This window comes from Canis lupus, chromosome 20 (assembly GCF_003254725.2).
Source record: "Canis lupus dingo isolate Sandy chromosome 20, ASM325472v2, whole genome shotgun sequence".
Lineage (NCBI taxonomy): Eukaryota > Metazoa > Chordata > Mammalia > Carnivora > Canidae > Canis > Canis lupus.
The window spans coordinates 12137365-12150252 of NC_064262.1; the positions used below are offsets into that span (position 1 = coordinate 12137365).

General features: G+C 36.4%; 1 long non-coding RNA gene across 1 annotated transcript in view; it reads right to left on the reverse strand.

Moving 5' to 3' along the window:
- Positions 1-292: 292 nt before the first annotated feature.
- Positions 293-12888, reverse strand: part of LOC112662501 (uncharacterized) — a 51020-nt gene continuing 38424 nt past the window's right edge. The window contains exons 4-5 of the long non-coding RNA XR_003138627.3: positions 10206-10289; positions 293-9413 (exon numbers count right to left, since the gene is read on the reverse strand). This is a non-coding gene — a long non-coding RNA (uncharacterized LOC112662501). The remainder of the gene's footprint in view (positions 9414-10205; positions 10290-12888) is intronic.

The window sequence follows — 12888 nt, forward strand, 5'->3', positions numbered from 1 at the left end:
CAGCATCTAGCATAGCACCTGGTACAAAAAAAAAAAAAAAGTGCTCAATGTATTTTGATTGAAATAATGAATTAGATGAATTGATCTGATGGAAACAACTGTTCATAATAACATATTTCTGCATACCTAAGCAGAAAATCCTTGCTGAATGAAGTGAAGGGATACAAAATAAATATCTGCTAGATAAATAAATTTGGCTAATGCTTTGCAAATGTTTGGTTTTTGATTAGGTGTGGTTGGAAAAGAAATGGGAAGTGTATATAGTGGCAGGGACAAGCATAAGGGGCACTACCAGAATATAAGATAAATGAACTTCAAACTAAAGAAATCCAAACACATAATCTTTTACTGCTACACAGTTGTGAATGTAATTAATGAACTCCCAAAAGAAATACACACAGGATTATGGCTGTTGCTGTCAGATGCAGTTCAAGCAAATTCAATACTGAGCCTCATGCATTTAAAAAAAAAAAAACGTTTTATACTGCACATAACAAGACACTGGTCATTTTTCAGTAGACAAGGTTTCTGTGAAGACATCAAACATCCATGTCACACATTAGTAGTTTCTATAGCAGAAAAAAATGAAACCAGAAAGCAACATAAAATCTTTTAGGCTGAAAGAGTGTGATATTGTAATTTATATTAAGAAATATACATTTGGTCTTCATCTCCATTTGTGGCACAAAACTATGAAAAACCTTGGAACTTCCTGGGGTACTTGGGTGGCTCAGTCAGTTGGGTGTCCAACTTTTGGTTTTGGCTCAGGTTGTGATCTTGCGGTTGTGGAATCAAGCCCTAGTAGGCTCCACACTCAGCACGGAGTCTGCTTGAAGTTCTCTCTTCCTCTGCCCCTCCCCCTGCTCATACACACTTGTGTTCTCATTCTCTCTCTCTCTCTCTCTCTCTCTCTCTCTCTCTCTCTCATTCTCCAAAATAAATACAGTTGGAAGGGATTTGGAGAACTGCTAGGTTGGTGAACCAAAATGCTTCCACATGCTATGTGCTGGACCCCCAACTCCGTAAGGACAGAAGCTCCTTTGTTGGAAACCTCTCCTTTTGTATCTCTTTTTCTGGTTATTGATTCTTACCCTTTAATATCCTTTGTAATAAACTAGTAATCTAGTGACAAAATGGGTTTCCTGAATTTGGTAAGCTTTTCTTGCACATTAACCAAACCAGAGGAGGAGGATGTGGGAAACTCTGATCTACAGGCCTGCCTGTCAGAAGTACAGGGAACAATCAGGACTTGTGATTAGCATCTGATGTGGGGGCAGCTTTGTGGGACTGTGCTTTTAACATGTAGAATCCAATGTTATTTCTGGGTAGATGGTGTCACATTTGAGTTGAATTGTAGGACACCCACCTAGTGTCTGTGAATTGACTGGTGGTATGGGAAAAACCCCATGCATCAGAATTGGGTGCAGAATTTTACAAAGCACTAACTGAACCAAGGCCAGGCACTTTAGAAGGAGAATACCTTGGCATGACTTAATAAATGCATGTCTCCATCCTCTTCAGAACTTTAGTTGAAACACCAGAGTTCTTTTGGCCTTTGCCACCATATAAATCTGAGAGTACTCTCTTCAGGAGTTCAAGCTAAAATCCAAGTTACCTCACTGATATTAAGAAATAGATTATTGGGAGCAAAAAAAGAAAAGAAAGAAAAACACAACTTTGCTCTCCCTGTCAAACACTCTACTCTGGCTGTGTTTACATAGTGCTTATGCAGGAGGTTTGCTAAATCAGGGTGTGACAGTTGTCTCCCCCAAACCAGCCCTGTATTAGCTAGCAGCTGTAAGCTAAATGACAAAAAGCCAAAGCTGCTGTCAGCCCATTCTCCTCTGATTAACTTTCCTTTCTGCTCTTGACACAAGACCACCTTGCCTCACCACACACTCTTTGGCACCTCCCTGTTCCCAGACCCTGCTGTCAGTCCCGTCCCTTAGGTCTGCTGTGGCCTGCCCAGTCAAGCTCCACCTGTGCTGTCCCTGCCCAGCCACCTCCCCCACATCTGCCTCCTTGCCACCCTGGCCTACACCAGTCCCTGCTCCTCAACCATCAACAGCTGCTGATTACTCTTCCCGCAGATTTCAATATAACTATCCTTGCCTCTTGCCACTACCTACCTGAGAATATTTGTATCCTATTTGGCTTTCTGATCATCTGAACAGTTGTGTTTGACTGCTTAGAGCTCTGGGTGAGGGTGTGGATTTATTCAATGAGTTGAAATACTGGGAAAATTTGAGAGAATTTCCAGTTGAATTCAATTCAGAGAAAATTGCAATTCCCGGAATAAATACCCTCCAAATGCCAATTCTTGTCTGCTTTTGTGAAGATGACAGTAGTTAGAGTACAGTTAGTTGTAACTCTGCATTGGGACACAATCATTTTTCAAGATTTATGCCAGGGTAGCAGAACTGTCAATACATAATAGATGCCTGAAATGCAGAGGACACCACCTATATGAGAAACTGAAACAAAAGGAGGCGAGAGATGCTACTGCATGTCCATGAGCCCATTAACATGGCAATAAGAGATAATTAATATAAAGAGTTTAATTTAGTATGAAGCCTGAACATAGAAGCCATTCAATAACAGCTATTGTTACTATTTTTTCATTATCAAGACCATTAGAAGTAAGTTAAAAAAAAAAAAAAAAAAAGGCCCTCTACAAAGACTATGTATGGGCTGGAAAAAAGGACACAGGGACGGATATACAGCAACCAGGAAATAAAAGGCAGTAAAAGATTTAAAAAGTCTTAAACTTTTCAGTGTTAGTCAAGGGCTGGTTGGACTGGCTAGGGAGAGGGAGTTTTGGGCAGGGAAAACTTTCCTACATGGTTGATTATGGTGTTAGTTTGTTAGAGGAGGCCGCAAGGAAAGTACAAATCCAAAATGAAGGTGTCAGGAGGGCTGATTCTTTCTGAGGCTGGGAGGAAAGGGTCTGTTCCAGGCTTCTCTCCTGGGCTTGTGGATGGCTGTCTTCATGTATCTATTTACATCTTTCCTCTATTTGTCTCTGCATCCAGTTTTCCCCATTTGAACAAGGACACCAGTCACACTGGTGTGAGGCCCCATGCTACTCCAGTTCGACCTTATCTTATTATATCAGTAATTGCTCTATTTCTATATAAGGTCAGAGTTAGCAAATTATATTTTTTAAACTGAGAAATAGCCAATAATAGGTATAAAAGTATGGCATTCTCAGTGCACGCATTACAGTGAAATCTTAACAACCCTTAAAAAGAATATTTGAATATTTAAGACAATAGAAATGTTCATAATATATTGTTAACTTAAAGAATCAGATCTAGGGGATCCCTGGGTGGCTCAGCGGTTTAGCGCCTGCCTTTGGCCCAGGGCGCGATCCTGGAGTCCCGGGATCGAGTCCCATGTCAGGCTCCCGGCATGGAGCCTGCTTCTCCCTCCTGTGTCTGTCTGTCTGTCTGTCTCTCTCTCTCTCTCATGAATGAATAAATAAATAAATCTTAAAAGAATCAGATCTATTATTGGATTACGTGAACTGGCTGCAATAATTTCTATGTAAAGCAAGCCAAAAACTGTAAATACTTAAACTGTATTATAGCTGGGCAATGGAATTGTGAGAATTAAGAGAATTCCTTAACATCTATTTTTGTATCTTACAAATATTCTACAAACTTATTACATTTAAATAATTTTATAAAAAGGTTTTTTTAAGGTATATTTTTAAACCATCCTCTAGTTTGTCTCACCTGTGTTTCTGCATACAAACATCTCAATATCTCACGCAATTCTTTATAAGCAGATGCTTATTTTGATAAATGTCAGTTTATTTTGAACTTTGAGACTAAGAAAAATTAGAGATGCACTTTGTTTTTCCTTGTCTCACTACCTACGAGTCACATTGCTATGTAATTATAGTCACAATTTTATCTGATAAAAACAGAATTAGCTACTATTGATTAGTTTATTCAATTAACATTTTGTTGCCTATACTTTCTCAGTGCCAGACCCAGTGCTAGACTCCTGAGGGAGATCAATATTGTCAAGTCTTAACAGCATGAAAGGGGATGGAAAAAATATATTTAATGAAAACTTAAATGTGAATTCCTTTTGGTGAGGGCTTATCCATATGGATTTTGGTCTACCCCCGTCTGGCCAGCTAGTCTTCTCTTATTGATGAAAGCTGTCTATGTGTTTAGGTTTCCATCTGTGATATGCTAGAAGTGCGTTAAGGCCTAGCTGTAAATTATTGGCATTTTCACTCTGTTTTAGTTTGACAACTTGAGTGGAATAAATAGTTAAAATGGTCCATTGGTTTTCTGTAGATGGAGGTAATAATTTCGCACAGACTGAAAGTAATGGTGATACTGAGAAAAATTATCTTTTTTTGTGACTGTTCTATTGGGATAGATGGTTAATGTTTAAGCCATAATAGAACTCATGTAATTTCTCTCTACTGTCTGCCCCGATGAAGACAGTATCATAAACAGATGAACTATAAGTCAACACCAGACTCATTTTCCTGTAGAACACTTGAGACAGTTGTATTTCAAAAACCCAAGATATCTTGTGTATGTAAAAACATTTTCCTGGTGATTAATGCCACATCATTCGGACAAATAGATTCAATTTGCCTCTAAAAAATGAACTACAAATTTTTAGCAACCTATAAATTTCTTTGTCAAATACCTGATTTGGCTATCCCTGAAAAAGAGAAAAATATGCCTCTTGCAGGTGATTTTTCATGTAGGAAGATTTCAAAGAAAAACTTGAGTAGGGCCAGAATTGATTATATAAGTACATGATTTGTCAGTAAGGGAACATCAGTGTGAATAACTGGTTCCCAGGGCTTTGCCTACAAAACCACACAATGTATACATAAGCAGTACATACTTCTTTGATGATCTAGACAGTAGTTCTCAAGTAGAGAAATTTTGGTTGTCATACTGGGAGGCTGCTATTGGTATCTACTGGGTAGAAAACATATTACAATGCGTGAGAGAGCCCTCCACAAGAAAGAAACTACCCTGCCCCAAATATCAATGATGCTAAAGTTGAGAAACCCTGATTCAGATATTTTATTTATGCCAAACCAATTTTTTCTGTCCCCTCCAACCAATATGTCATATTAATGACACTAGTTGAACACCTGGACAATTGGATGAGTCTTAAAAATTTTAAGATCATAGTCACAGGAATTGCAAAGTTAAGTTCTACTTTAGCAATTCTTAATCATGGTGTAATGACAGCGCAATGACAAACTTTCGGTCACATTCAATTTTGAAACAATGCTTAAGAGGTCAAATTAAAAGTTTAAAAATGGGCAGCCTGGGTGGCTCAGCAGTTTAGTGCCACCTTCAGCCCAGAGTGTGATCCTGGAGACCCAAGATCGAGTCCCACATCAGGCTCCCTGCATGGAGCCTGCTTCTCCCTCTGCCTGTGTCTCTGCCTCTCTCTCTCTCTCTCTCTCTCTCTCTCTGTGTCCCTCTTGAATAAATAAATAAAATCTTTTTTAAAAATAAAAATAAATAAAAGTTTATAAATGACTTTAAAAATATAAAATAGAGAAGAGGCAAGGCTAATGCTGTCTGTCATAGTCACTTGTGATATGCTTTTTTGGTGGTGTAGGTGGTGTTTAGATATGATACCTATAACCATGCATGGCCCTGGTCATTGTCATGAGTGTCTGAGCATTAGTATAGCAGTAGTCACACAGGTTGAGAATGTACTGAGAGCTGCCAGTTTACAACACACAGATCAACATGTAGAAAACTCTTTATTCTCCTTGTTTTAACTCGGATGCTTGTGATGGCTGAGAAGTGTCCTTAGAAATTCCTTTAACAACTTATGTTGCCAAAACAATTAGGGCTCCAAACACCAGAAGGCTTAGAGGTGTTTTTGAATATTAATCTTTCCTAGGGGTTTTCTGCTTATGCCAGATTAGATAATGTAGTAAATGGATTTGAAAAGAATAAATCAACACATTTGCGTTAATGCTTTCTATTTCCTAGAAATATTTCCCTGGTTAATTATTAGATAACCCATGGTAAGCAAGTTATCAATTAATTGCTGAAAAATGAATGCAGTGTGTCTTTCACTTTGGTCTTTAATTGGCTACAACTTTTCTTTCTCATTAAATGCTAATTTAATTGTTTAAGTAAACAAGGCCATTACAACAGTAGTCAATTCTTTGGAAAACTGGTTTAATGATATACAAATTTCACTTATAATTATGAATCAATTTTTCTATAATAAACAGATCTCAGAGTTGGAGTTTTTTCATTATGGAAGTTGAATAGTCTGCCTCCAAGGAAGTAATATACCTAGAACTCTTAACTTTTTGAGAATGGTAGGTTATTATACAAGTGTATATATTTTTATATAATGTGTAATGTAATTTATTTAGAAAATGAGTGAACTTTTATTGTCTTGAAGCTCTAAAAGTTTAATATTTTTTTATCACTTTAACTCACCATAATGAATGGTCATTACTTTTGGAGTATCCTTGGGATGTTTCTCCAAGCCACAATGATTTAGAGGAGACCACACTATTTTTTACAAAACTATGCATATTTTTTTCTAGTTGTTTTCCTTTAAAATTTTCATTAAACTTACAATATCATATGTCTTTGTTCCTAACATGACCCCTTATCAAAGAATAGTACTTTCCCATCATAGATTAGTAAATTTTTAAAATCTTACTGGCTTGGGCACCTGGGTGGCTCAGTCACTTAGGCATCTGACTCTTGATTTCAGCTCAGATCACAATCTCAGAGTTGTGAGGTCAAGCTCCTGCTTTAGATTCTCTCTCTCCCTCTTCTGCCCTTCCCCACGCCATCCTACCTCCCACTCATGTACACACTCTAGCTCTCTCTCTAAAAAAAAAAAATTAAAAATCTTATTGGCATTATTCAAATATTCATGAATCAAGTAGCATCCAATTTAGCAGATGCAAAGGAGCCCTGAGGAGCTGTACAAAATGAGTTTTATAGGGAGATTGGAGTGAGAATAAGGAAGTTACACTAGGAAAAAAAAAAAAAACAGTTGGCAATTACAAGCTTACTTTCCTTTAGGAGATGTTTAGAATCTATTAGGCAGATTACTTAACTAGTGCTGATCACTAGTTGACTGACTAGCTTAAGATTGCATATCTGAGTGTAAGACTTTGTATGGTGACATAAGGCTTAGCATAAGTGACTCCATTTTGAACATTCGTTTTTTTTTTTTTTTTTTTTAAAGATTTTATTATTTGAGGGAGAAGCAGACACCCCGCTGAGCAAGAAACCTGACTCAGGCCTCATCCCAAGACTGTAAGAGCAAAAGGCAGACGTTTAGCCAGTTGAACCCCCCAGGCACCCCTTGGGTCTATTGTCTTAATATCCCTCCCCACACTTTCAATCAGAATCTCAGAATGAGACCAAAATGTAAGACATCACTGTGGAGTTGCTAGAGGTTTTTGCTGAATCTCTTTTTGGTATTCTCAGGTTATGATGTTTGGTTCACTTTCTTCAAGCTGGTCATTTTCTTCATTCCCTTTCTGATATTCTAGTTGTAGGGAGGTTTTTCAGTTGGTGATTAAGGCTGTGAAAATGCATCTTAAACTTTTGAGAGAATACAACATATTCGTGAGGCTACTATGATTGTTATAGGTAGGATAATTCCCAATGTCTGGAGTCTACTTCAAAGCCATAGTCCCCAAGACCCAAACCAATCAAAATCAAGTAAGTCAAAGAAAGTCCTCACTGAAGGACTCACTTTTTAATCCACCTGGTTTATTCAGTGGTCTTTATGTAGCTGAGTCTCAACTTCCCCGGAAATGTTCATCCAAGTGCAGCAAGTGGTATTGGCCATAGCACAAACACCTCCTTACTAAACTAAAAAGTAATCAAGGTCTACCTTAGTATCCAGAACCATTTTGGCCAGAAAGTGCAGGGATTTTGTTCTTGGGAACTATTGCTTTAACAGCAGAATCTATAATATCTTGAAGCATTTACCAGAGGTTCCTGGTCATAGCCTCATTGGCACTTCTAGCCAGGGAAGGTAGGGATTTGCCAAAAATAGCTAATATTGAGTCATGAATGCATCATCATATTTTCTATTTGTGTCTATGGCTTAGGGCTGGAAAAATGACAGCCATGGAGACCCGTAAAATGTAAGCATCTGTAGGTCACAGGGAGTTTTATTCTGGTTAACCTTGCATTGTGTCCCTTTCTTTGTACCACGCTTGGATACAAGGTTTTCTGGGTTTAAGGTTGGTACCAAAGACAAGGAAATGGACCAGGGTTAGAGAGTCTGATATGAACGAGAGGGCTGAGTTTGTTTCAGAGAAGCTGAGGCATTGAAAATCAAGGAAAAGGTTGTCATGGGTAGAACTATAGGATTATCAGCATAGTGGTAAACTTACCACTTATTTTGAGGTTGGATTACGCCCCTTGCAATGGCCTGATAAATATGAACTGTAGCATTATCTTTCCAGGACAGAGCAAGGCAGATGTGAACAAAATAATCAAAAAGAACTTCATAGTGTTAAATATTAGGAAGAGGATGATTAGAGAGGGAAGGACAGAAAGATACATTACTTGAAGGAAGCAGTGTACCTTGACATTGGCTACCTCTCTTCATAGCCAATTTAATTTTGAAGTCTCCATCTTTGCACAGGACCAGATGTCAGGTGGAGACTTCAAAAGTTGTGATGTATGCACCTGAGGTTTGACACCTTGGAATTTGGCAGTGGTGTCAGTGGTCAACAGTATTTGGTAGGGATCCCTTCTGTGAATCCAACTTTTGCAAAAGTATCAGAATAAAATGTCACAGAAATGCCAAAAAAAAACAAAAACAAAACAAAACCCTCAAAAGTGCTCATGGTTACAAGATCTGATGGGAATTCATTATAATGGAATTGACAAGGAAATTTGGTTATTTCTGTGATACATAAAATTTTAAGATAATAACAGAATTATAACTGATAATATTATACAGGAACAATATCAGATTTCTAGAAATTTAATGTAATTTCTAAAACACTTAGGTTATATTTGTATAGATGCATTCTATTAAGGTTTAGCATTATTTTTTATTGATGTTTCCCACATAATTTAACATATGGAATAAACCAATTAGTTTAACATCTTCCAAGTGGGAGACAAATCCTTTGAGATTTTGAAGCACTCTTAGAAATTAGAAAGTTAGTTTGAGGTCACAAAGGCTATATGTAGATATTTATTTGGAGAAAATGTCAAAAGGTTCAAATATTTGATTAATAGGATCAGAGATCATCATGAAATAATATTTCACCAAAGTAACAATAGATGTTAAAGACAAATACAAAAGGTCACATAAATACAAACAAAACTTAGCTCTTTTAATATTGAGAAGACTGGGGTTTGTTTTTTATCTTTTGTTTTGTTGTTTAAGTAATCAAGGACCTGAAAAAGATAATGTGAAGCACAGTAAATTATTTTGGTTAGAAAGTCTTTGCTGTCCAGGCAGATTACTTAAAGGTAAAGACATTTTTATAATCTTTTACCAAAAGTAAATCAAAAGTCCAAGAAATTCTGTCCTTTTAATGGAGAGAAAACCAAATTCTAATTTTGTATCAGTGTACTTTTGGTATTAAAACTCATTTTAAAAACTAAAATCATTTCCAGTTTTAGCTTGGCTACACACAAAATTCTTTTCCCAAGATTCCTTTCCCATTTTTATGTCCATTCAGATTCTGTTCTGTTTTTCTTCTCATTCTGGAACAACCAAATATTTGTTTGCTTTTATTCTTATTATTTCTAAGTTTTAATTATATTTATTGATTAGAATTCTTAACCCTTAGAATCTTTAATTCCTAGTGAAAATTAAAAGGTAAACAGTTGTAGACTGTTAGACCAGGATTTTGTGGTTGGCAAATTTATAAATATATTTATAAATTTCTAGAAGTATATTCTCTATCATAGTAAGTTTTTCATTGTGGCACAAAGTATACTTACCAATAGACCCAAATATGTTTGCTTGTTCCGTAAAAAGAAGACAGTAGATAAACCTATGCTCAGTAGTTAACATTTGAGTATTTTATCTTATTTGGAAACTAGATTTTCAGTGACTATCATTTAGTTTATCTCAGTATAATTTTATCAAAATTATTTTGGACACTATTTTTAAGTAGATATGCCATGAAGTGTAATTTTTGTTTGAAAGTTATTTATAAACTTTTACTTTCATCTACTTACCTGTTCTTAACTATATTTAGATTACTTATACAAATTTCATGAGACATTAAACAGCTATCATCTCATCTTTCTTGCTGACAAATTCTGTAACAGAGAAAACATGAGCTTACTTGATTTTTTGTAAACCTAAGATGGATAAAAGCCAAATGCTCATATTATATCTAATACTGATAGCTCTAAAGACATGCCTGTTTTAATTAGACCAACAAACTTAAATTAGCTTTTATTTACTACAGATTATCATAGATCACATGAACTTTAAAAACATTTGAGTTAGTTTTTATATTTCTGAGATTATACCTAATTTTTTCAGCACCTGTGAAATAGAAATTCTTACAAATTACTTTTGGCAATACTATCCAGAGGTAGAAAAAAAAGCATACATCTGTAACATATATACATAGACATATATAAACATATGGACAGACATAAGTAGATCTTACAGCTTTTGTTTTAAAATTTTATCCATAAGAGTGGTATGATAATGCAAAACTCACTAGTATATATAAGAATAGTTAGATCCGCATTGTGTTTCTGGCAAATGAAGTAAGTTAAGGTTACTTGCTAAAGTGGCTTAAACTTTTCACTAATATTTGTGGTAAAGAATTTCAAGATTTTCATAGACATAGTTTTCAATTAGTCTTTTCTTCTTTCTGGTAAGAAAGTACCAGAGAAGACAAAATACAATATTTTACATTACAAAAGAGAAAGAGAAAGAATGTTGTTCCCTAAATCCAGATCTACAATCTTTTTGAGATGAATAGGGGGGGTTTAGGGATCAGTAAAAAGGATAGGTGGCCTTTGAATTGCTTCTAGAACTGCATTTCTGTTTTTGTAAACAGTCTGTGACACAATTATCTTTAATTCCTCAAGAATAGGGTTGCAACTTGAATGACATTAAGGGACTTGCCACACATCCAACTACATTATCTTCACTTGGCTTCTTTAAATCAGGGAGAAAATCTTCAACAAAGATGGAATTCAAAAGATTGTAGACACATAGTCATTTTAGCTTAGGGGCAAGGGCCTGAAAAAGAGCTATCAGGCTCTGAATATCAGCTCCCAGTTTAGCCAACTTCTGACCATAACCCTACTTAAAAAATCCTTTCAATTATCTTGTCATGTTTCCAGAGTAAGTGGAGTCCAAAGTAGAGATAATAGCCCCAATATCTAAAATTCTACCAGAATTTTGCAAGGTTTCCTATTAATTTCTAGTTTCTCTTTGGCTGCTTAAATGAATAACAGGTAGCAGTTTTTCAGAGAATCCCTTAGACTCCTGTCAACCCTGGGAAGGGTGCATAGCGGGATTCTCCTTTGAGGATAGATAAAGGGGTGTTTTAAAAACCTGGTCATATTTTGTTTACAGTCTTTTAGTCTCTTCAGAGGCAATTCAGATAGAGGATGAGTAGGTAAAGGAAGGGAAGGAAGATAGAGGGGAGAAGTAAGATGACTTTAGTCTTTTGGTTACCTCTTTAATGTTTCCTTAGCCTTTTGCAGTGAATCTTTCAATGAAGTTATTTTGGAATCTTAAAGCCTTTGGAGACTTCTGCCTACCAACTAAAATAGGTATCCCATTCTATTTGTTTGATTAGGAGCCCTTGCTTTCAAATGCACTTGTTAAATATAACATTCCCCATAATGACCATCATAATCCTATACTACCTTAGTAATATTTTGCCATTTTCACAGATACTTACAGCTTTCAGGGCCATAGTACTTAGATATAAAATAATTAGTGGTGCCAGAAGGTGGTGTATTCAATTCTCTAAAATCTAGGATCCTACTTCTTTAGTTAAAGCCTTGAAATACTTAAGAGAGGTGTACCAATGGGTTGGGGATTGTGTGCTGCTGCAGATATCTTAGAATTAGGAGGTGAATGCCCTAACACTTTTAACTGCTTGACCCATGCTCATAAATTTTTTTAGCTTTGGCTTCTGAGAGTCCCATTAACAATAGATTTATTAATCCTTTCCCCCAGTTACTGTTGGTTTCTGCTAATGTGCATATGATGTAAACAGAACTATGAACCCCACCAGTAACCAGAGATGGTACTATGAATTGGCCAAAAGAACACCTTTTGTGTATACCACCAGCAGTTCCCGAAGTAGAACTGCAGACTGAACCAGAAGACTCCAACAAATACTGACTGCAGACTAACCAAGGGTTAAGGACTTTGGTTCCAGGTGGAACAATCTGCTGGCTCAAGGTGACCAATTAATCCCTGGCCTGGGCCTATGGACTAAGGCCTAAGAACTAGTGCTCTATTAAATCCTCCCATTAATCTAAATTGACCTGTTAACCTTGGACTGGAAAGCCAATTAGACTGGGAGCTCAATGCAAAAAGAACAGAGCTTGGATCTAAGAATGTCCATGTCCTTCAAGTGGCAAGATAGAGAACTCAAAAGTTTCAAAAGGAACAATGCCTCTGTTTCTTATTGTCCCCAAAGCTCTCAGAAGTTTCCTTTGGATCCTATCACTGCCACCAAACAAAAAGCAAAATTCAACTGACTAAATTTTAAAGATCTTACTGGCTTTATTCAACAATTCATACATAGGGCTACATACAATCTAGCAGATAGAAAAGAGTTCTGAGAACCTATACAAAATGAAAGATTTATATAGACAGAAGGGAGCAGAAACAAGGTTAGAAGAGGCAAAAAGTGGGTGGTTATAAGTTTACTTT